The 22305-nt window shown below is 37.9% G+C and overlaps 1 protein-coding gene across 7 annotated transcripts in view; it reads right to left on the reverse strand.

Annotated features, from left to right (window-relative positions):
• The window catches only part of RALYL (RALY RNA binding protein like), a 704475-nt gene extending 682480 nt beyond the window's left edge, over nt 1-21995 (reverse strand). The window contains exons 1-2 of one of the 7 annotated variants that reach the window (XM_027064302.2): nt 21207-21317; nt 20367-20455 (exon numbers count right to left, since the gene is read on the reverse strand). The gene's annotated coding sequence lies outside the window, so the exon portion shown is untranslated. Of the gene's footprint in view, nt 1-19779; nt 20332-20366; nt 21169-21206; nt 21523-21819 lie in introns of those variants that run through there. The other 6 variants (XM_027064307.2, XM_027064306.2, XM_027064304.2 and 3 more) reach the window with 6 other exon arrangements.
• Nucleotides 21996-22305: the final 310 nt, after the last annotated feature.

Raw genomic sequence — 22305 nt, forward strand, 5'->3', positions numbered from 1 at the left:
CTTGTATATATTTTGTTTACATCATAGCATCCTTCTTGTGTTTTTGAAAGTTAATGAGACATTATTTGTATGAATGACCCACTAATTGAGGAAGAGAAGCTGCTTGTGCTGGCACATACACTATTGAGGCCAACAGTGATACAAGCAGGCTGCTAAAAACAAAAATAAAAAATAAAAAAAAAATCTAGCTTGAGAAATCTATAATGTATTGAATGCCAGTTACCAAAATGTTAAATATAAGACCTAAAGGCTTATCAGCTGTCAATGCAACAACTGTAAAGGCGATTTTAAAATTTGAAAAACAATTAAGTTACACACATATTTATTTATTTATGACCAGGTTTGTACAATTCTGAGACTATAAAACCAGACAGCTTATAAAGACATGGATTTCATTTTTTAAACATATCAGAATTTCTACCCTGATGTGTTTACTGTCAACCCAAAGTTGTCAGCATCAGAGATATACACTTATCCCAACAATGTTGTCACACTCCTCTTTAACAATTGCTTTTGTATGGATTTTGCCATATGAAAAAAGTAGCTGCATTAACTCATAACCACATTATATATGTTGTTAATAAAAAGTAAAGGAAATGACAAATGAAAGAAATCAGCATATTGTATAAACAATGATAGCTGCCTGTTCATAGTCATCGTACTGGAGTAGTTGCACATGTGCGTGTGCACACACACACATGTGCACACACTCACAGAGCTGGGGGTGGAAAGGTGAAGGGGCAGTACATCAGAATGCTAAATTTACTTTGTAATGTTTATGAATTACTTGATAGAACACTGGTGCCCACCCCAAAGGCACCTTAAAATAAACTGGAAACTTCTAATATGCTGATTTCCAAGCTCCTCCCTAAATCCCCATAAACCTGAGTCTCAAAGCTGCAATCAGAGCACTGAAATTTTTATCTAACACCCAGATGCTTCCAAATTGGATGTAAGGGCCACCCATCATTTATTAAACACATTGTCATGTGGTGGTTCAGTTTATTAAAGGTGATGCTGACAGCAGCCATTAGAGTTAGATGTTACCATCCCCACTTTGCAGATGACAAGAGGAAACTTTTAGAGGTAGAGGCAAAGCTAGTATTTGAGTCCAGATCTCTCACATTCAAAAGGTGTGTTTTCTTACAACACACCAGACTTAAACCAAAAAGCTTTCAGAGAGTTTTATAACTGGGGCCAAAAAGTGGCCAGTGAAAGGAATCTCACAAAGAGCCAGAAGTTACATTTTGTCTGGTCAGCAGTAGTGTTGTTTTGAATGTTTTGAAAACTGCATGGGAACCAGCTGGATATCAGGGAATATCAAAAAGACAATACCTCCCGAAAAATAAGGAGGAGGCTCCTTATTATATATTATATGGATAGCCTTCTTTGAGGAGTATACTTGCAAAACTTGTTAACTTAAATGTTTAATGTTTTTCTTTATTATTGTTATTATTATTATTTATGTGTTTAGGTGTGTATGTATATAAGCTTCTCCAGTTCACAATCGTACCTCCCACAAGGATGGCAGCTTCGTGTAGCCAGTACAATTTTCCAGCTAAATGGCCTCCTTCCTTCTTATTTATCTTTTACCCTGGGATCCTAGATACAATAGGGTTCCTGTTTAGACAAGGCTGCTACTCTGAGGTAGTCATGTTAGAGAACCCTCTCATATCACAGAGAGGCAATTTCAGCCTTGTTTGTGACCTCTGCTTTAAAACTTTCTTATTTGGGGGCACCTGAGTGGCTCAGTCAGTTAAGTGTCCAACTTCGGCTCAGGTCATGATCTCACAGTTCGTGGGTTTGAGCAGCACGTCGGGCTCTGCACTGACAGCTCACAGCCTGGAGCCTGCTTCTGATTCTGTGTCACCTATCTCTCTCTCTGCCCCTTCCCCGCTCATGTTCTGTCTCTCTCTGTATCAAAAATAAAGATAAACTTTGAAAAAAATTAAAAACAAAAAAGAACTAATTATAGGGGCACCTGTGTGGCTCAGGGGGTTAAACATCTGACTTCAGTTCAGGTCATGATCTGGCAGCTTGTGAGTTCAAGTCCCGAGTCAGGCTCTGCACTGATAGCTCAGAGCCTAGAGCCTGCTTCAGATTCTGTGCCTCCCTCTCTCTCTGCTCCTCCCCCACTCGTGCTCTGTCTCTGTGTCTCTCTCTCTTTCAAAAATAAATACACATTAAAAACAGTTATATATTATTTAAACCTAGTAACACTGTGAACACTGTTTTTGCTTACTAAAATCATGTCTTCAGAGTAAGTTATTTTTGGAAATGACTACAGAAATAATCACATAAGCTTTATGAAGAAATTTGAGACAGGAGTTGAACATATGGCATGCACCAAAAAGATACGTTTAAGAATTCACCAAATATTTTTTAAAAAGCAAAATGTCAAAGTGGTACTTTGGGGAACATACTATGGTGAGACAATATTTCAGCAAAAGCAAACAAAAAACAAAGAAAAAGAAAAGTAACTTGATTTAGGTAAAACTGATGTTAATCAGAGATATGTAAACATACTTGCAGAACCTGCAGGCAGTAAGAACAGGCACATTTACAATGCAAGTTTGTAGGCATTCAACATAAACCAATGGAGTCAAAATGTGTCTCTCTGTAAATAAGAAAAAAAATTTAAGACCTTATTCCATTGTTTACTTTAAGACAATCATAGAATATTGTTTACAGATTTTAATCCATCAGTATTCTCCAGATATTTTCATCTGAAAAGAAAAAAAATATTTTGTGCTCCTCTTTCCTTATTATTTCTTTTAGAGCTATAATTTTTAGAGCTATAATTCTGTCTGTCAATAAAATGCTTCTGGGGTGCCTGTGTGGCTCAGTTGGTTAAGCATCCAACTTCGGCTCAGGACATGATCTCCTGGTCTGTGGGTTCAAGTCCCGCATGGGGCTCTGTGCTGATAGCTGGGAGCCTGGGGCCTATTTCCGAGTCTGTGTCCCTCTCTCTCTCTGCCTTTCCCCAACTCACACACTCTCTCTCTCTCTCAAAAATAAACATTAAAAAAAAATAGGCCACAGACTACTTTGAGCAGCATCATTTTTTACTATTGCCATCAACAATATGAAGGCAGAAAACCCTCATTAAACCCAAGAGTAAGTGAAAGAAAAGCATTTGAAAACTTCCATTAAAATTAGTTTAGAATAATCTGCTGAGAAAATCATTATTTTCTTCCTGTACTTTTCACAACTGTGCTGTGACTCACACAACAGACAAAAAACAAAAATGAAAACAAACAAAAAACTGAACACCAAATGGTTCTAGTTCTTTCCTGCAAACTTAGGTCATCCTGGCAACTCTGGAGGACTCAAAAGGAGGCTACGTATGTACAGCTTCTCTTCTCTAGAAAAGATTCACAGCACCAGGCACTCTTCTTATGGAACTTATGGCCCAGTTCACCTGAGTGACAAATGATAAATGGCATAAGCATCCTTCTGATTTCCAATGGTTTCTGTTTCAAAAGAATTAACATTTCTTTGTTATGTTGTCGGAAATAAATTAATTTACAACTGCAAAAAGTACTGATATCTACTCCTTTCCCATGTAATACTGTTTTTATTTTATATGTTTTGAGTAACTTCCACATGTGAGTGACGTATTACTAAAAAGTATTATTTGTGCTGGTAAGCAACCAGAATACTCAAAAATCAGTACACATGTATGTGGTGGAACTATTAAGAAATCATTATAACATTAAACTTTAAATTTTAAGCGGTCTGGAAATTTTTTAATTAGAAGTTCACACTGTTATTGCCCATGCAAGAAAAATATTCTACGAAATGCAACTGCATAACCTATTTCCTAGTGGTTCCAAAGTAATCATGAAAGGTATGTAAAAACTGCTCATGAAAATACCTTAAATAGATTATACACTACTTACATGTGATTTGCTTTTTTTTATCCTAAGTCCAACACGTTTTTTTTAATATGAAATTTATTGTCAAATTGGTTTCCATACAACACCCAGTGCTCATCCCAACAGGTGTCCTCTTCAATACCCATCACCCACCCTCCATCCCCATCAACCCGCAGTTTGTTCTCAGTTTTTAAGAGTCACTTATGGTTTGGATGCCTCCCTCTCTAACTTTTTTTTTTCCTTCCCCTCCCCCATGGTCTTCTGTTAAGTTTCTCAAGATCCACATAAGAGTCAAAACATGGCATCTGTCTTTCTCTGTATGACTTATTTCACTTAGCATAACACTCTCCAGTTCCATCCACATTGCTACAAAAGGCCGTATTTCATTCTTTCTCATTGCCAAGTAGTATTCCATTGTGTATATAAACCACAATTTCTTTATCCATCCAACACAGTTTTTCTACCAAGGTTGGACAAGAAGACAAATTCCTTGAATAATGGATAACTGCTCAGCTTGTGTTTTCACTAAATATATAACCAAAAAATCTATGAATTAATGTAAGTGAAAAGTGCACATAATGCTACAACACTGCACTAAAACAAACACAGAAAGATGTAAGTATGGGAATAAACATTATTTGAAATAAAAATCAAAAGAAAATGCAAAGAGAATCAACTAAAATATTCACAATGGGGTATAGCAAACTATACTGTGAAATTCTACACTGCCATTAAAATTATATTGCAAATGATAGTCGATGACAGTGTGTTTAAAGTTTATTGTTAAGTGAAAAGTGTTTACTATACATAATATTATGAGAAGTATATTATTAAGTGAAAAGTTTTTACTAGACATATTATGTAGTATACACATAAACATTTATATGTATTATGTATAATTTATACAAGTATACAATTACTGATGTTTACTAGAAATTATATCATTACTTATTTAAACAAAACTGAAAAAAATATATACCCTACAGTATGAATAAGAAGGAAGATGCAATTTTGAATCTTCTCACTAGTGTCTGATTAAAATTTCAACATCAATACTATCACAACAACAATGCTTCCTTTCAAGACTTTTTGGGCATTTTTCATTTTGATTTCATTTTTTAGAAAATATACATTTTGAGAATATATGCATCAATTTAGCTATTTGGAAGAATTCATCTAATGAAGTGTAAAATTAAAAATTTAGATTTTCAGAATGAATAATATTCTGTATCAATTAAAGGAAATCATAAGGCCAAACCATTTATTTTCACTTGTAACAAAATCTAAACCTATCTTCTTTCCTAGGTATACTGTAAACCTAATCAGACATTATGGGATTTCAATACAGATATGATTAAGCTGCTTCTCCTTTACCAGAGAAAGATCAAAAACAACTAAGGATTAATCTCTAAGTGAAGATCAGACAGACCAATATAATGCTCACTAGATAAGTAAAAATACCAAATTCACAATAATATTTTGCCATGAAGGAAAAAGGGATGACTGGCTCGTTACTAATTTGAAATAAATTTGTTTTGCAATTACACATCTGAATCAAAACCATGGCACATTCAGTCAAAACCTCAGAACCCAAAAACCTGGAATTAGCATGCTTTGAGTGTTTCCAACTCCCTTCAGGGGTATCAAAAACAAGAAATCTATCTTATAGTAAAATTTATTTAAATTAATAATGTCACGCATGCCTCTTTTAGGGACAAAGCAACATGGCATCAAAAAGAATGGGCAAAAAAGAATGAGAGCTACTCCTCTAATTTGATTCTATATGGCAGATACCTAATGCCATTTCTTGAGAAATGAATTCCCTCCCCTACCCACTCACACACATTCATGTGGTCATATCCCTCTCAATCACCCAAGAACACACCTTGGAAGACCTGTAAAGGGTATACTGACCTAGGCTTACCTGTGAAACAACCAAAAAATGAGAGATGATGGATCAACACTCAATGTTCATATTTCCCCATCAAATTCCTGATGACTCACAAGTTTTAGCCAAAGATACTAACTCACTTTAATCTTGGAGGTTACACAAATTATTTAATATTCTATAAACTTGTGGTGTTCTTTTCAAATAATGTGTCATTCTATATATAGTCATCTAAAACTGGTTTGACTTTATTCACTAAATTATGAGTAATACTTTGTGAGTGGAATTACATACAGAAATTAATCTTCTGATTTCATACAAAATCAGAAACCATTTTAACCCTGAACTTTATTTTTACCTCTTAGGGAATTTATCACTATCTGCCTCTTCTCCATTGAAATTTCCATTCTCATACATCATAGAGTATCTCATGACACACAGAATGGTGAAAAAGCAAATTGTCAGGAAATATATTTACTGGACAAATATTATTATTCCTTAGCCAACTGACCATACTTTGAGATCGCTTTTTAGCAGGAATGAACTTCAAAAGATTTCAATTTAGATTCTTAATAAAAAGTGAAGGCTAAAATTGAGACAATCAGAGAGTATTTCAAAGTATATCTTGGCTAATCTCTGGTAAATGCAAAACATCAAAAAATTGTAAAACATGACATCGTCCTGAGACTTCTGAACCCTCCAGATACTAGACAGCTACGAGCACACATGGCTATTGAGCACTTTAACCTTGGCTAGTTCTGTGCTCTAAATGTAAAATGCACATTGGATTTCAAAGACTTAACACCAAAAAAAGTAGAAAATTAAAAAAATACTTTTATACTGATTACATGTTGAAATGATCATTTTTTATAAAATTACATAAAATATAAAGTTACATAAACATATTATGAAAATTAATTTCACCTGTTTCTTTCTACTTCTGAATGGGTCTTCTAAAAAATTTAAAGTTACACAAGGTGGCTGGCTTTCAGCGGGGCAGTACTGATCTAGGGACTGTCTCCCCCGTACTGTTGCTGGCCTCCTCCTCTATTCCCCACTTCTCCCTTCTTTTTTCTGTTATTTTCTTTTCTACAATTGCGACAATGTCAGGAGGGAGGTCTGGAATAAGGAAGGAAGATCTAGCAATCCTGAAATAAAAACTACAACCATGATGGAATATGCTAAGAAATTAAATAAAACAGAAATTATGTTCATACGACTGGTTCACTAATCTAAATTATTAATAAAACGACAGCTAACTCTTGAACAACATAGGGGTTAGGGGCACAGACTCCTGTGCAGTTGAACTTCTGTGTATGACTTCTGACTCTCCAAAAACTTAACAACAACAACACAACAACAAATCCGCATATAAGTGGACCTGCACAGTTCAAACCTGTGTTTTTTAAGGGTCAACTGTATATTGCTGTCCACCTAAAACATCTAAATGCATTGATATTTCTGAACTCATTTTATATGTTTTATAACATTTAAGAGTTTCTAATAAGGTATTTTTATTTGAAATTTTGAGTAATCTCAATATAGTTCAAAATAAAATTCATTTTCCCAAACAATGAACTCTACTTTAGTGAACAAATCATTTATGAATACAAAGTCATACACTCCTATCAATTGTACCTCTTTATTGCTGATCTCTTTTTTCTTCAAAAGTCTATCATTCCTTTTCATCTCCCAATTTCCTTTCCAGATGGCCGTCTCTAAATCTTTTTGTTATACTGTTCTTTTCCTTGGCCCTTTTACTTTTCCCGCTATACATTTCCCCTGTATGAGCTCAGGCTCACGTATTCCTAACTACAGACACAGTATCAAGAGAGTAATGTCATATTTCCCAATGGGAGGGCCTTGCAAAGTCACTGCAAGTAAGAAGAGAGAGGCACTGCTTTCCAAGTTTTTCAGGTGCCTTAATAATTGAAGTAACTAGGGGCGCCTGGGTGGCTCAGTCCGTTAAGCGTCTAACTCTGGCTCAGGTCATGATCTCACAGTTCATGGATTCAAGTCCCACTTTGGACTCAGTGCAGAGCCTGCTTGGGATTCTCTCTCTCTCTTTCTCTGCCCCTCCCCTGCTCTCTCTCTCTCTCTCAAAATAAATAAATCTCAGTAACTATAAGTAATCATCTGTAATTTTCTTAATTCTGATGACTTCATCGCTGTCACTTTTTACTTGGCACCGTTTCCTTCAAGTAGATTTGTCAGTTCATGAGGATACGTTCAGTGTCTTCTGTTCTTAGGCTTTTTTTTTTTTAAATCTCCTAAACCTCACTTAGATGCCACAGATTCTCAATAAATAGTGGTAGAATGAATGAACAAATGTTTAAAATCTCACAATTGCCTAGCTCCGAATGAAAGCATTGTGTTTTTTAAGCTTCCATATATAGGGAGCTGAGGTGAGTGTGTATTTTGTTAGACAAATGTCACTGACCTGATGATATACAAATCAAATATCTCTTTTTCTCCATTTTTAAAATAAGGCATGGAGGTGTAAGTGTGGAACAAAAAGGCTTGTGCTCAGATCTTTCGTCAGACATTTGACAGCAATTTTGACACGTCATCTGTCTGATCTTCTATTTCTTCCCAAATATTACTATCTGGGATAATAATATATTCTTCCAGGGTGTAACAAAGATGAGGTACAATAGGACTAAGCACTTAGCAGTGAGTCTGAACCCACAAGGAATGATCTATAAATGGAATGAGGTTGTAGCTGCTGCAGCCACGTAACTAGCAGTAACAACAGCTATTGTCTATCTACATAACTGGACTTCTGACTTAAAGAAAAAGGTTCAACTAGACAACAAAATATATTAACAAACACGCTGTACCTTCTTTTAAATCTGAATCATTTACTGTTATGTTTAGAAAGTATTTCATTGTAGCATCCTATATTCCTTACAAAATTGAACTTTGGGTTGCAATAACCATTGTAGGGTTTATTTCTGTGTTACCTGAATATTCCAATCAAATATAATCAAGATAAATGCAAACATTGCTTACCTACAGCTCTCTTCTTAAAGTTCCAAAAGAGAGGACTAAAATCCTACACAAATGAAAAAAAATCCTTGAAGGCATCAATTGTCTATAAACCTCTAGAAACGTCTCTGATACTTTTTATCACGTTTTAAAGTTTTCCTTTCCACCTTTTTCCCTGTCTGCAATTATGGTTTAAAAAAAAAAAACCTTCTCTAGGGGTGCCTGGGTGGCTCAGTCTGTTAAGCATCTGACTGGCTCAGATCATGATCTCCCCATTAGGGAGTTCAAGCTCCGTGTTGGGCTCTGTGCTGACAGCTCAGAGCCTGGAGCCTGCTTCAGAATCTGTGTCTCCCTCTCTCTCTGCCCCTCCCCTGCTTGCGCTTTGTCTGTGTCTCTCAAAAAAATAAACATCAAAAAAATTTTTTTTAATCTTTCTCTAAATTACATTTTAACACTCAGCCTCTCCTCACAACACTTTAACTTCTCAGTATCAGCAGCATCTGCCTTAGTTAGCCACATGCCTTCCCAAACTCTAAAATGTGTTCATCATTGGACTCTGCTCCACTTTCAAAATCTGGAAGAATATTCTTCTCTGACTAAAGACATCCATCCTTACAAATTTCTCATTCCATTAAAAATAGTAAACTTGCTATTAGTTTTCATTCTGACCTCAGGCTCTCAATTCTTACCTGTTCTTAGTTTATTCATCTCCTGGAGGTGCTCTTGCCCCCCTACCCAGCCCAGATGTATGGCCCTTCTGTTCTACAACATACTACCTCTAGAAAGCCCAGCTCTGTGTTTTGCATCATGCGTGCCTTGCTAATCTTCTAACCAAGCAAACCTCAGTTGTTTGCTAGACCCATTCAGATTACAGACTAAGTACTGCTCAAGAAAGTGATGCAATTGTGTTGACTAAAATGTGAGGAATTGTTAATTTTGCCAACTTCCTCCTTACGGGTCTAGATTCTTTTTACAGACCTCTTGCATATTCTCTACTACATTCCCCAAGCTCCTATCCCCATATCCGTTCATCTGAACCTATGACCTCGCACTTACCTGAGAAGACTACAGTCACCATTACATGCCAAACTCCTGGCAAACAGGCTCCTTATTAGTCTTATTACTACTGAATCCCCATCCTGCAGTACAGGGCTACACCAATAAGGAATTCCTTACTTAACTAATAAACTGACTCAATTTCTTTCCTTTTCTAAGATGTGAACATCTTCTTATGCTAGTACTGATCACACTGACCTCCTTAGGACAGTCTGAAACTTGCTCCTGAAAATTACCATCCCACCTCCTCCTTATACTTCCATCCCTTCTTGCCAGGGGATTCCAACCCGAAAAAAGTAAATATGCAAAGTTTCTTTTATTCTGGCTTAAAAATATACTCTTCATTCAATAATATCACTCCCTTGAGTACTATTTCAGTCCCACAATTAGCCTTAAACTTCATTCACTTGTTGGTTTCGTGTCTTCAAGACCCTATATGACCTCAAACATGGGCAATTGGCCTTCTTTCTGCTTCTATTTAACTGTAATATACATATTTTTTGTCAATGACAACTAATAGACTTTTCAACATTTTAAGTGAAAGAAAAATCAAACAGATAATTTGAAAGAATACTATGAAATCTGCATAATCACTCCTTGCATTCAAAAATTTCAAAAATGATAGGGCACCTGGGTGGCTCTTTGTTGGTTAAGCTTCTGACTCCTGATTTTGGCTCAGGTTATGAGTTCACAGTTGGTGAGATCCATCCTGGCAGTGAAAATATTGCTTGGGATTCTCTCTCCCTCTCTCTCTGCCCCTCCCCTGCTCGTGCACACAGTCTCTCTTTATCTCTCTTTCAAAAATAAACTTAAAAAAAATTAACAAATGATTTGTTACACATGCACACCACACATTTCATGACGATGCATGAATGTATGGCACTCATCACTAAATAATGCGGCATGAGTCTCATAATGTCATTTATCTAGCTTATATATAATTTTTCCCAATTCTACCAAGATTTGAGCCTGTTTGTTGTTGTTGCTGTTTTAACTAGGATCAAATACAGCTTTATGCACTGCATCTGTTTATCTTTCACTCTCTTCTAATCTAGAAAACTCCCCCTACCATAGTGTGACTTCGGAAGAAACTAGGCCACATATCTAGTATGGTTTTTGGGGGTTTTTTGTGTGTTTCTTTTAAGTTGGCTTCATGCCCAGTGCAGAACCCAACTCGGGACCCAGCTCAAGACCTGAGCTGAAATCAAGAGTCAGTCACTTAACCAACTGAACCACCCAGACGCCCCTGGAATGTTTGATGCAGAATACTAAACCTAGGAAATTTGTCTGATTATCTCTTCATGGTTTAGTTTAACCTGCTCCTCTTTCCCTGTATTTTTCTGTAAACTGAAATTTAGGTTTAAACAGGTTTATTAGATTCAGCTTAAACATTCTAGCAATAATATTTCACAAATGGGGCCAGAAAGAGACTTAATATTGCATCCATCAGAAGGCTTGTGGTATCAGGCTATTAATGAAGCTAGGTTTGATCACTTATTTAAAAAGACAACTGCTAGATGCAATTAAGAAGTGATACTTGAGGGGCGCCTGGGTGGCTCAGTTGGTTAAGCGTCCGACTTCAGCTCAGGTCACGATCTCGCGGTCCGTGAGTTCAAGCCCCGTGTCGGGCTCTGGGCTGATGGCTCAGAGCCTGGAGCCTGTTTCCAATTCTGTGTCTCTCTCTCTCTCTGCCCCTCCCCCGTTCATGCTGTGTCTCTGTCTCAAAAATAAATAAACGTTAAAAAAAAAAGAAGTGATACTTGAGCACCATGAGAATATGTTTGCCCAACATACATTTATCTAATGATTTTAGCGCCTGTTGATGATTCCTGACTCATTTATTTCAATGGGAGTTATATACATAGTAATTTTCTATTTCTAGCATTTCTTACATGAATCAACTCACATTATTTTATACAGAACTGGTCCCTCATCAACTAAAGAAGAGTTCCTCCTTAGAAAAACAGGCTAACCATTTCTTTCCATTTGATTATTGTCAGCATTGTTTCTTTTTTTTTTTTTTCAAGAGTTTCACTATGGACTTACGGATTTTACTTCACTGAATGTTTTTTAATGTTTATTTGAGAGAGAGATAGTGAGAGAGCACATGTGTGTATAAGCAGGGGAGGGGCAGAGAGAGAGAGAGAGAGAGAAAGAATCCTGAGCAGGGTCTGTGCCATCATTGCAGAGCCCAATGCAGGGCTTGATCTCACAAACCATGAGATCATGACCTGAGCCAAAATCAAGAGTTAGATGCTTAACCAACTAAGTCACCCAGGTGCCGCTCATTCAATGTTGTACAATCCGTTACAGTCACTCTTATTGGAGTAGACCACTGAGAAGACAAGACAGTTGGTTAACCCTCAAGCTGGACCCACGCAGTCAGAGGCTCCTTACCTCCTCCCGTCCTTGAGATGTACATTCCACACACTGTTCCTACACTAGGAGTCATTTCAAGTATACAGTCTTAAGAGAATAATGTGTTGTTGAGCCCATCTGGACTGGATCTACTAAGACCTATACATAAACTTTTAAGATTCTGGTGGATAAATGCAGAAATCGACTTGTCTTGCGGCCACCCAATGTAAGTTCTCTTCTTATTAAAACTGTCACAATCTAGACAAATGTGCCTCTTGCTTCAGTTTCTCCTTACCCTCTGAGTAAAGGAGCCAGTTTCAAATTTCACCCAGAAAAAAAAAAAAAACCTGAGGTTGCAAACCAACAACACCTGATGTTCAATTTTTTTTTATTTTTTTTTAACGTTTATTTATTTTTGAGACAGAGAGAGACAGAGCATGAACAGGGGAGGGGCAGAGAGAGAGGGAGACACAGAATCTGAAACAGGCTCCAGGCTCTGAGCTGTCAGCACAGAGCCCGACGCGGGGCTTGAACTCACGGACCGTGAGATCATGACCTGAGCCAAAGTCAGACGCTTAACCGACCAAGCCACCCAGGTGCCCCACCTGATGTTCAAATTTATTGGAATTCGGCAACTGGAAAGCCCTTCAAGCAGGCTCTCATCTATAGTTACAGTTTATAAATAAAGCTGATACAATCTTACTCATCTTTGGACATTTCCTTACTTTCTGGCACAATGAGATATCCCAGGATCATCTTGTACTTTTTCTGCCCAGACTTAGAAGCAGCCAATTCTCTAAAAAGCTCTGGTCCTCTTGAGTAGGAAATGGGATTTAGAAACCATAATTTGTGCACTAAATGTGCTCATTGCTGCTGGAGAGACATTGTTTAGAAGCCTCTTCAGGAGACAGAGCTAATGAATATATTTATTTTTAAAAGCTTTATAGTATAATTTAACATATGATAGGTTAGTCCCCTCTTTGCTCTCATTTTTGGTATTTATCCTGGATACCCTTGCATTTTTATTTTTCTATATCTAATTCAAAATCAATGTATCTACTTCTAGGAACTTTTTACTGGTCTTTCTATTGAGTTTGTTTTACACACACACACACACACACACTCACAAACACACATACACAAACACAAGTCACATACAATCTTGGGAACTGATCTCTTCATGATGCTGTCACATCGTATCCAGGATATTATATTTGTTCATTTATTTCTTTTTTAAAATTAATGGATTTTAACCACAGATTTAAGGACCTTCTCCTCAAGCCTCACCCTCCTTTAAGTCTATTCAGCATTAGCCCTGCTGAACAACACTTCTTTACAGACACACGCGCGCACGCACACACACACGTAAGCTTCAGTGGGTATTCTCCTCTTCCTCTTTTTTTTAAATTTTAACCAGACCCTTTAGCATACACTCAGAAAAATTGCAGGTGCTTCCCAAATTTTTGCCTTTGGAGAAGTTATTCCCTTCTAAAGTTTTAGTGTAGATAATTTTTTTTACTATCTATTTCTAGCTTTCAGTGTGTTTTCTAACTTTAGAGCTGAATTTCATTGCACATTGGTCATTTTATCCAAGAGTTAATATTGGAACTTCAAATCAGTGATATGTCCAAAGCTGAACCATTCTCCACCAAGTCAGGTTCTCCTCTAGGTATTTTAATTTTCTGGTTTTGTTTTATACCACTAGTTTTCAAGTTATCCAGATTCCAAAACCCAAAGTTGGGTTTTGAGAATCCTTCTGGCCTTGGCCTTCAAATCCACTATTTTTATGGACTTGCAGATTTACCATTACCTTTGCAATCCATTTTCTCACATTCATTCACACTGCCTTCACTGTGGTTTATGTTTTCCATTCTTTATTGAAAAATATTCACTTTTTTAAGTTCCAAGTAAACTATTTAATAATGGAAGATCTTTCACACATCTGAAGAGGCAATTAAAAACAGTATCCTAAAATAACATCTGGCAGTTATATGTGTTTTATGTTATTAACAAATAGATTAAATGAGCTTGAAAAAAAATGTCACATCCAAATATGTGTAACAGTGAAATTCTGAGGTGAAGATGATGTTGATAGTGAAATGTTGGTAGACAGAAGAGACACCTATATTTATAGATTTGCTGTGTTATGGAAATCAGTAGTTCTGTTTTACTTGTGCAAAAGACTAATTTTCCACTTCACACTGCAAAACCCTTGAGTAGAAATTACATTTTAAACTTAGTAAGTCAGTATTTGTTGAGTTTTTTCCCCAGGTCCTCTGCAAAGCCCCACAGACATAGAACCATCTAATTCTGTCCTGATCACAGAACCACAAGTTTCCATGACTGGGTTCTCTTCAGAAAATCCTAGAGTTGTGGAAAGATATGTGATGCTATGGTTACTTAAAGGTCCTTTCAGGACCAGTAAATATCTCTGTGTAAATGGTGCCATTTTCTATTATTTCTGGCCACAGCACTCACTACTGAAAGTGACTACAGTAATTTTAAAATATGTACCAAGAATAGAGACCAGTTGTTTTAGATTAGCTAAAACAAAACAAACTCCTCTCTGCAAATGGAACATCCCTATACAGAAGGAGGGACATAATGGTGTCAATTCAGACATTCCTCTCACTTGTGCCTTTACTCCCTGTGAGGCTTTAAGGAAGTTACATGTAAGTCTCAGTTTCCTCAATATAAAATAATGATATTACTTACTCACAGAAGAACAAATGAACTGCATTCATTTGACACATCAATAAATGTTAGTCTTAACTCTTCTCACCATCTCATCTTGATTAATGAAAACGTTGACTCTCCCTACTCCAATATGCTCCAACTTCCCAACTGACTCAAAAATATGTGGTTCCTTTTATAATTTAGCATCTGACTATCAAAATGTGTATCTATACACATGGATTCTGTATGAATGCAATTAATGTCCGCAATTAAAGTTTATTTTTTTTAATTTTTTTTTAAAGAGTTTGTTGAGATTTTTTTTTAATTTTTTTTTCAACGTTTATTTATTTTTGGGACAGAGAGAGACACAGCATGAACGGGGGAGGGGCAGAGAGAGAGGGAGGCACAGAATCGGAAACAGGCTCCAGGCTCTGAGCCATCAGCCCAGAGCCCGACGCGGGGCTCGAACTCCCGGACCGCGAGATCGTGACCTGGCTGAAGTCGGACGCTTAGCCGACTGCGCCACCCAGGCGCCCCCGCAATTAAAGTTTAAACAAAATATTCAGCTATATTATTCAGAGCAAAATATATAGAAAGATAAATTTATAAGTTAGCTGTAACTTTACATATTTATGCAAATAAAGTTTCTAATTTTCCCTTATTATGAGGCTGCTTAGTGATGCATTCCATTGCATCTTTCAGAAAATCAGGACAGGGTTCCCATGTTCTCCACCATAATTCTCTCCATTTAGATTTATATATGGCCCAAGAAATAAATCTTACAGCCATGACCCCAGCTGAAGTGTCTGCAAGGACAGTCCAGAACACATTTATCCTAAACACTAACTAAAGTTCTCCCATTGCCTTCTCTGAAACTTGGAATGGATAGAAAATGAAATCAGCACCTCTATATACTCCAGATTTCAGCCCCAGAAAACAGCAAGATAATGCAAAACAAACAAAAAGCTTTAAATTTACAAGAGAATTACAAAAACACAAAATCAATTAACCATAATGTAAGTTTGCTATTTAACAGAAGTCTAACAAAACAAATGAACAGCAACAACAAAAAAATGCCCCAATATTTTCTTAAAAATCTAAAAGCTATGAGAATAACCAAAAGTAGTAGAGGTTGTCAATGGCTGGATATATCTCTTCTACAGACCAAAATTAAATAATAAAAATAAAAATGATAAATATTATATTTCTATAAAACTTGCTAAATGTGGACTAGCTTTGTGTGCATACAGAAATCACTTATTAACTAAATTTTATTTAATAATTATCCTCAAAATCAAAGTGTAGTGAAAGTAATTGTCATTATCGTCATCAATGTGAAAGTTTATGTTGCCACAGCCAATTACTATGGAGGACTTTATTATATTTTAAAACATCACACAGAATTATGAAAATGGGATTAAAAAAATAAGTTTATTTTATTTATTTTGAGAGAGAGAGAGAGAGCACACACACATGGGAGGGGCAGAGAGAGGGAAAAGGAGAGAGAGAGAATCCTAAGCAAGCTCTACACTGTCAGCAAGACCGGAGGCAGGGCTCAAACCCATGAACCATGAGATCATGACCTGACCTGAAATCAAGAGTCAGACGCTTAGCTGACTGAGCCACCCAAGCATCCCAAAAATGGGATTTTAAAGGCACATTTGCAGTTCACTAGAAGTAGCAAATAATAATAATATGAAAGAATAAGAAAACAATAACAATAACTTCAGAGCAGTGAGGAATTTTTTAAATTAGTTTTTAATTACATTCCAGAGCTCCATAAACAAGTTTCAGGAATAAAATTCATCACGATTGCAGTCTTTATGCACAAAATGGAATTCTCTTAATGGCAATGTGATAAAAGAAGTGAAGAAATAACTGGATTTTAAAATCACAGCTTATCATTTAAAAATAAGAGTTTTCAAAAGTCAGACAGAATATATAAATTAAATTGAAATAACATGTTTTCTTCAATTTCCTTCTCATCATGCAAACAATTCTAAATATCTGCTTCTCTTCTACTTCCAGTGTAGAGTTTTATGTGATTCGCTGCACTGTATAATTGCTTACAATACCAGCAAACAGTAAAGAAATCCAGACCATACTCTTACTCAAGAGGAATGCTTTCAAGAATGTAACAAACACTGGAGCTTTTCACACACTTCATACCATATAAGCTCAATTAAAAAATGACTACTTTACCTAAGAAACAGTTATTCACATAGCACATGGTTCTTTTGACTAAGAAAATACAATATTTTTGGTATATGTATATGCATTACTTTTGTAGTTCATTATTTTTTAGTCTAAAGGCATCATTTGTTTGCATAAATACAGTAGCTCTTCTAACCAACAGCTTTTCATAATAATTAGAGAAAATGAACTATCTTCTTTTTAAAAGCAGTATAACTTTTGTGGTTAAGAATATAAAAAGTGCCTTTATAAATATGTTTGAAACTTTCCCCCCATCTACATAACATCACTACGGTGTGGCTGCTTCATGAACACTAAAAAAAAAAAAAAAATCAGTGTGCTCCTTGCTTGCCTTTAATCATGTAAGGATAACTATAAAAGGAAAAAAATAAATGTTTATTTTTAATTATGAAAACTCTATTCAAAAATTTTTGGACAAACCACACACTCAAGACAACACTCCAAAGGGGGGTTTCTTTACAATGTTCAAGACTGGAACAGAAACTGTAAAATTAATTCAACAATCCAGGATTTTTCAAGAATGTCCAAATTCTGGCATCCCACAGAAAAGTTCTAGGAAATGTAACAGGCTATTTTACCTTTGTGATGATTTCTTTGCCAAGATACAAATAATAAAATACTCGAGGTCAGCTAATGGTCCAATAACCAATTTAATTTATGTGTCTTCCTACCCTCACCCATCATCTTTACTTCCCAAGCCCTTTCTCCTTGCAAAATATTTTTTTTTCCTCTCAGAAAGCAGTGGAAAATAATCTGGATGATTAAGTTGATCAGAATCCAGGTGGATTGCTTACTAAATGGAAGAACAATATTATTTTTCCATGAGAAGCCAGTAGGCGGTGCTAACTCTAGGATACTACATTCAAAGATTTTAAACCAAAACACACATAAAATAGGTGATCAGTTTAAAGAGTTGTACACTTCCCAGTATGATTCATGAAAGAGGAAATTTCAAAAATTTTCATGTCATAGAATTTAACATAAATATGAAATTTAATGAACTATGGTTATTAAATAAATGAAAACCTAACATGATTTAAAGGTTCTTAATATGATCCTTAGTTACAGAATGCAAAGCACAACTACGTATTTGTTCCACATTAAAATCCTGTGGCCATCTTCTTCTGCCCCATTATAGTGTCAATCTCATTTGTAAACATCCTACATACAGTACAGTACAAGCTCTGCCCCCATCTTTTGACCCTATAGCCCCCACCTTAGGGCAGCAATGAAAATTCTGGTTTGATTATTCAAGTTTTTTTCTTTTTCACTCACTGTTTCTCTCATTCAAAATAACTTAATGATTTACAGTACATACAACCTAAGAAATATTGTACACGTGCATTAGCTTGCATTTTTAAATGAACGAGCACTTCTATTTATATACATTATAACAGCGATAAAATAACACAGAATGTTGAAGTGGCTTTTTAAATGTTTTGTTTGCTATTTAAACCATATGGAAGACTATATTTTAGTAATGTACTCGCCACACACACACACACACACACACACACACACACGCCAAAATGTAAAGCTTAGTAACATAATATTTGTGTCACATCTTAGAACTATACCCTTCATGATATCAAGTCTGATAGTCCACAGACAAGATATGAGCTATCTTGCTTATATAAATGCAACAGGACTTTCTTAACAGAAAAAGCTACCCTGAGTATAAAAATAACTCACACTGCAACTTCCAAAGACCAGTAAGAGAGCACTGTGAATTTTTTAAAAAAAGCTTTCTAGACATTGCAATAAATGTTATTCTTCTACAGATAAATGATCATTTGTACTCATAACTTTTTCACCACAGAGAGTAAATAAATATAATCATAAAACTTTCATTCCACCAACTGAGATTACAGACTTCAAAATATTTGCTTTAAAAGCCACAAAAGTGTATGTAATTAACCCATTTTTATGGGCCCTTTTGTACTGTGGAATTAGTTTTGTCTATAGATAACCTAGAAGAAAACTTAGTCATAGAAGTAAAAAGTTATTTCATTTACTTTAGATTTACTTTAACAGAATTCAAATTATATACACATAACAAATTTAAGGCTGAATTTTTCATTTAAGGGGGGGAAAAGAACATCAAAGCTTAAAAGTCAAATCATTTAAATAATAGTTACCCTCCAGATTTTAAGATTTAAAGTATGACAAGAAATTTGTGTGGACAGCAAGTTTTCCAGCAGATTCTGTCACTGTGCTTAAGTGCAGAAAAGGTTTTTTATTACCAACTGGTACATCTCCAAAAAGCAGTGCTAGATGATACTAGAAATAAGTAACAGAAATAAGTAAAATATCTTAAACTCCACAGAATACCTTCAACACTGAGTACTGTAATGCTACCAATACACCGAAATCACACCATCACCAGCCCCTACCCTTTGCCCTGTGCCCAGTTCTCAGGGGAAAACCTCTGGAACCACTATCAGGTGGTTAAAAATAGGAAAAACACTGTCCCTTTAAAACTTAAGTAAAAGGCTATTTTGTACCTTAGGGGTGTAGTCTAATTATTCAAACTAACAGTCCCGTCCTCAACATTAAACCCAACTGACCATCACTGAAAGTAACTATTTCCCCATCCCCTGGAAGACGCCAGAGAGCACTTAAAACCAAAGCAACACAACCAGATAAGAAAAGATCCAAAGACAACACCACTAAGAAAGCAAAACCCTTCGGAACAGACAAAACGGGCTGGGAAAGACCTACTGCGTTGTTTACTCAAGCCAAAGAGGAGGAGTAGGAGTTGAGCTTGCTGGGGCTGGGGCCATCCTCAGGGATCTGGAAATGTCTCGAGCTCCCGGCCCGCGTGGCCAGGAGCCAGCCCCCTTTGGAAGATGCTGCCCCTGCCGCTTCTCCCCACGTCTCCCGCGCGCTCCGAGGGGCCCCCCCAGCCGGCCCGCGCCGCGTCCTCGGCCCTCGCCCCTCCTGCTCTGCAAGTGGCCCTCGGAGAACTTACAGGGCCCGCGTCCCCAGCCGGCGCCGGCGGCGGCGCAGACACCGCCCGCGGCGGAGATGACCTGGGCGCAGCCGGGGGAGGGACTGTATTTTGCGCACATCCAAAAACGATCCCGAGGCAGGGAACGGACTTTGGCTTTCCCTAGCTCCCGGCACGGCTTTCCCCACCGCGGGCTCGGACACTGCCCAAGACGCGCGCGCGCGCGTACACACACATACACACGCGCGCACACACACACACACACACACACACACACACACACACACACACAGCTTCCTTTGCCAGGACCAGTGTTGCCATTGCAAACCCGGGAAACGCCTCCAAAGGGACCAAGTACCTGCTCTCTGCGAGCTGCTCAGCTGTTCACTTCATCCTCCGTTGACAAGGAAACCAAACCGCACTTCATTTTTTTTTTTCCAGAAAAACCTTCCACTGCCATCATTTGAAAATTGATTTACGGGGAAGGAAGGGGAAGGAAGAAGGGATAATATATAGATATCAGGATATCTATCATAAAATTATCTCGGTTTTTAAAAAATTCAAATGTGCAAAAGTCATAGTTAATATAAAGGAGGAAAAAAGTATTTTGCTTAAAAATTATCCCAGTAACCAGCTGCAAGAAAAGTTTCATGTTATCAATGGGTGTCAAAAACAGGAGGGAAAAAACGAATTTGTTCTCACCGGCTTCCAAAAACGGCACAAAAAATAGAAAATTAATGCCTTTGCTCAGTGGTTTGTACCAGTATTGCAAAGCCACAAACTTGTAAACACTGCCGTAAAATCCCACCTATACAAAAATCTTATCAGAAAAAGAGTATGCAAAAAAAAAGAGTTAGAAACATGCTTTTTATTTTTACAAAGAAAAAAAAATAGGCACCATACTTCACATCGCTTTTTCCATAAAACCAGTTGCATATTTTGCTGGACTTGGGAGTCGCTCCCGGCGGGCACGGTCGCCACGGACTCCCAGACACAGCGCCTTGTCTACAGAACCATCGCATGCTAGAAAAACTTGGATTCAGGAAAAGGCTCAAAACCATGCTCCTCCAGCTTTCCCAAATATAAACAATAATCAAAGAAGTGGAAAAAGAAGAAGAAGAAAAACAAAAAAACAAAAAACAAAAAAAAGGACAAAAAAAAAAGAATAGGACAAGAATGCCACTGAGAAGGTACTCACCGAGCGGGAGTAAAATGTTGGAATAAAAATGAGATTTAGTATAAAATACAGTATGGCGGTGGAAGAAGGAATGGAGCGCGTTTTTTTCTCTCAGTCTCTGCCTCAGGCACTGACACGTGACTCGGAGCAGGGCTGACTTGCAGGCAGCCGGGAAGGACCGAGGCTGCGAGGGGGGAAGCCCCACGGAGCCCAACTCCGGCGGCGAGGCGGCGGCGGTGGCGACTGGGAGCCCGGCGCCTGAGAGCGGCAGCACCAGTGGCGGCGGCAGCGGCAGCTCCCGGCGAGGCTGCCTCCGCTGTGAGCCCAGACGAGCAGGTGCCCCTCACGCTGAGGCTGAGCACACGCACACGCACACGCAAGACAGGCAGGGCGCCGGGGAGAGGGGGAGCGGAGCGGGGTTGGGCCGGAGGCGCGCAGCTGCCGCCGCCTGTGCCGCCGCTGCCGCTATTACTGCTGCTGTTTCTTCTGCTGCTGCCGCTGCTGCCGCTGCTCCCGCTGCTCCCGCTGCTCCCCGCCGCCGCCGCCGCCTCCTCCGATGGGGAGCGCGTGTTCTGGGGCAGCCCTGGGCGTGCTGATACAACGCCCAAGAGGAGGTGAACAACTTGCTGCTCACCTCAAAGTTGTTGCTTGCCACTTCCTTATGCATTCATCTATTTTTTTTTTATTTGAAGGTAGTTACCTGGAGAGAGATCCCACCCCTTTCTCTCCCGAAGTTTCACTATTAAAACCCTATGTAACTCATTCATTATTTTTTTCCTCCCTGAGTGCCCATTTCTCATCCCTCCTAAGCTGCCTTTGCCTCTGCTGTTCCTTTCCCCTAGATCTGCGCTTCCCCCTCGCGGTTCTCAGGGAACCTGGCGCGGCGCGATACTGGGGGCGTTGTCGCGGGCAAAGCCACCGTCAATCTTTATTGCCATCAGAACGGACAGCATCTCTTCTGCCGTCACCAGAGAAGAATGTTTGCAGTTTGAAAGACAAAACAAAATCTCTCGTTTAGGAAACCCCGTTCCAGGTTTCTTTCTGCAGGTTGCAGAGCAATGGGTGGGGGCATGGGTGTCGTTAATTTATTCATTCGTGGACCAAGCATTGTTTGCTTCGT

The sequence above is a fragment of the Acinonyx jubatus genome, chromosome F2 (genome assembly GCF_027475565.1).
Source record: "Acinonyx jubatus isolate Ajub_Pintada_27869175 chromosome F2, VMU_Ajub_asm_v1.0, whole genome shotgun sequence".
NCBI lineage: Eukaryota > Metazoa > Chordata > Mammalia > Carnivora > Felidae > Acinonyx > Acinonyx jubatus.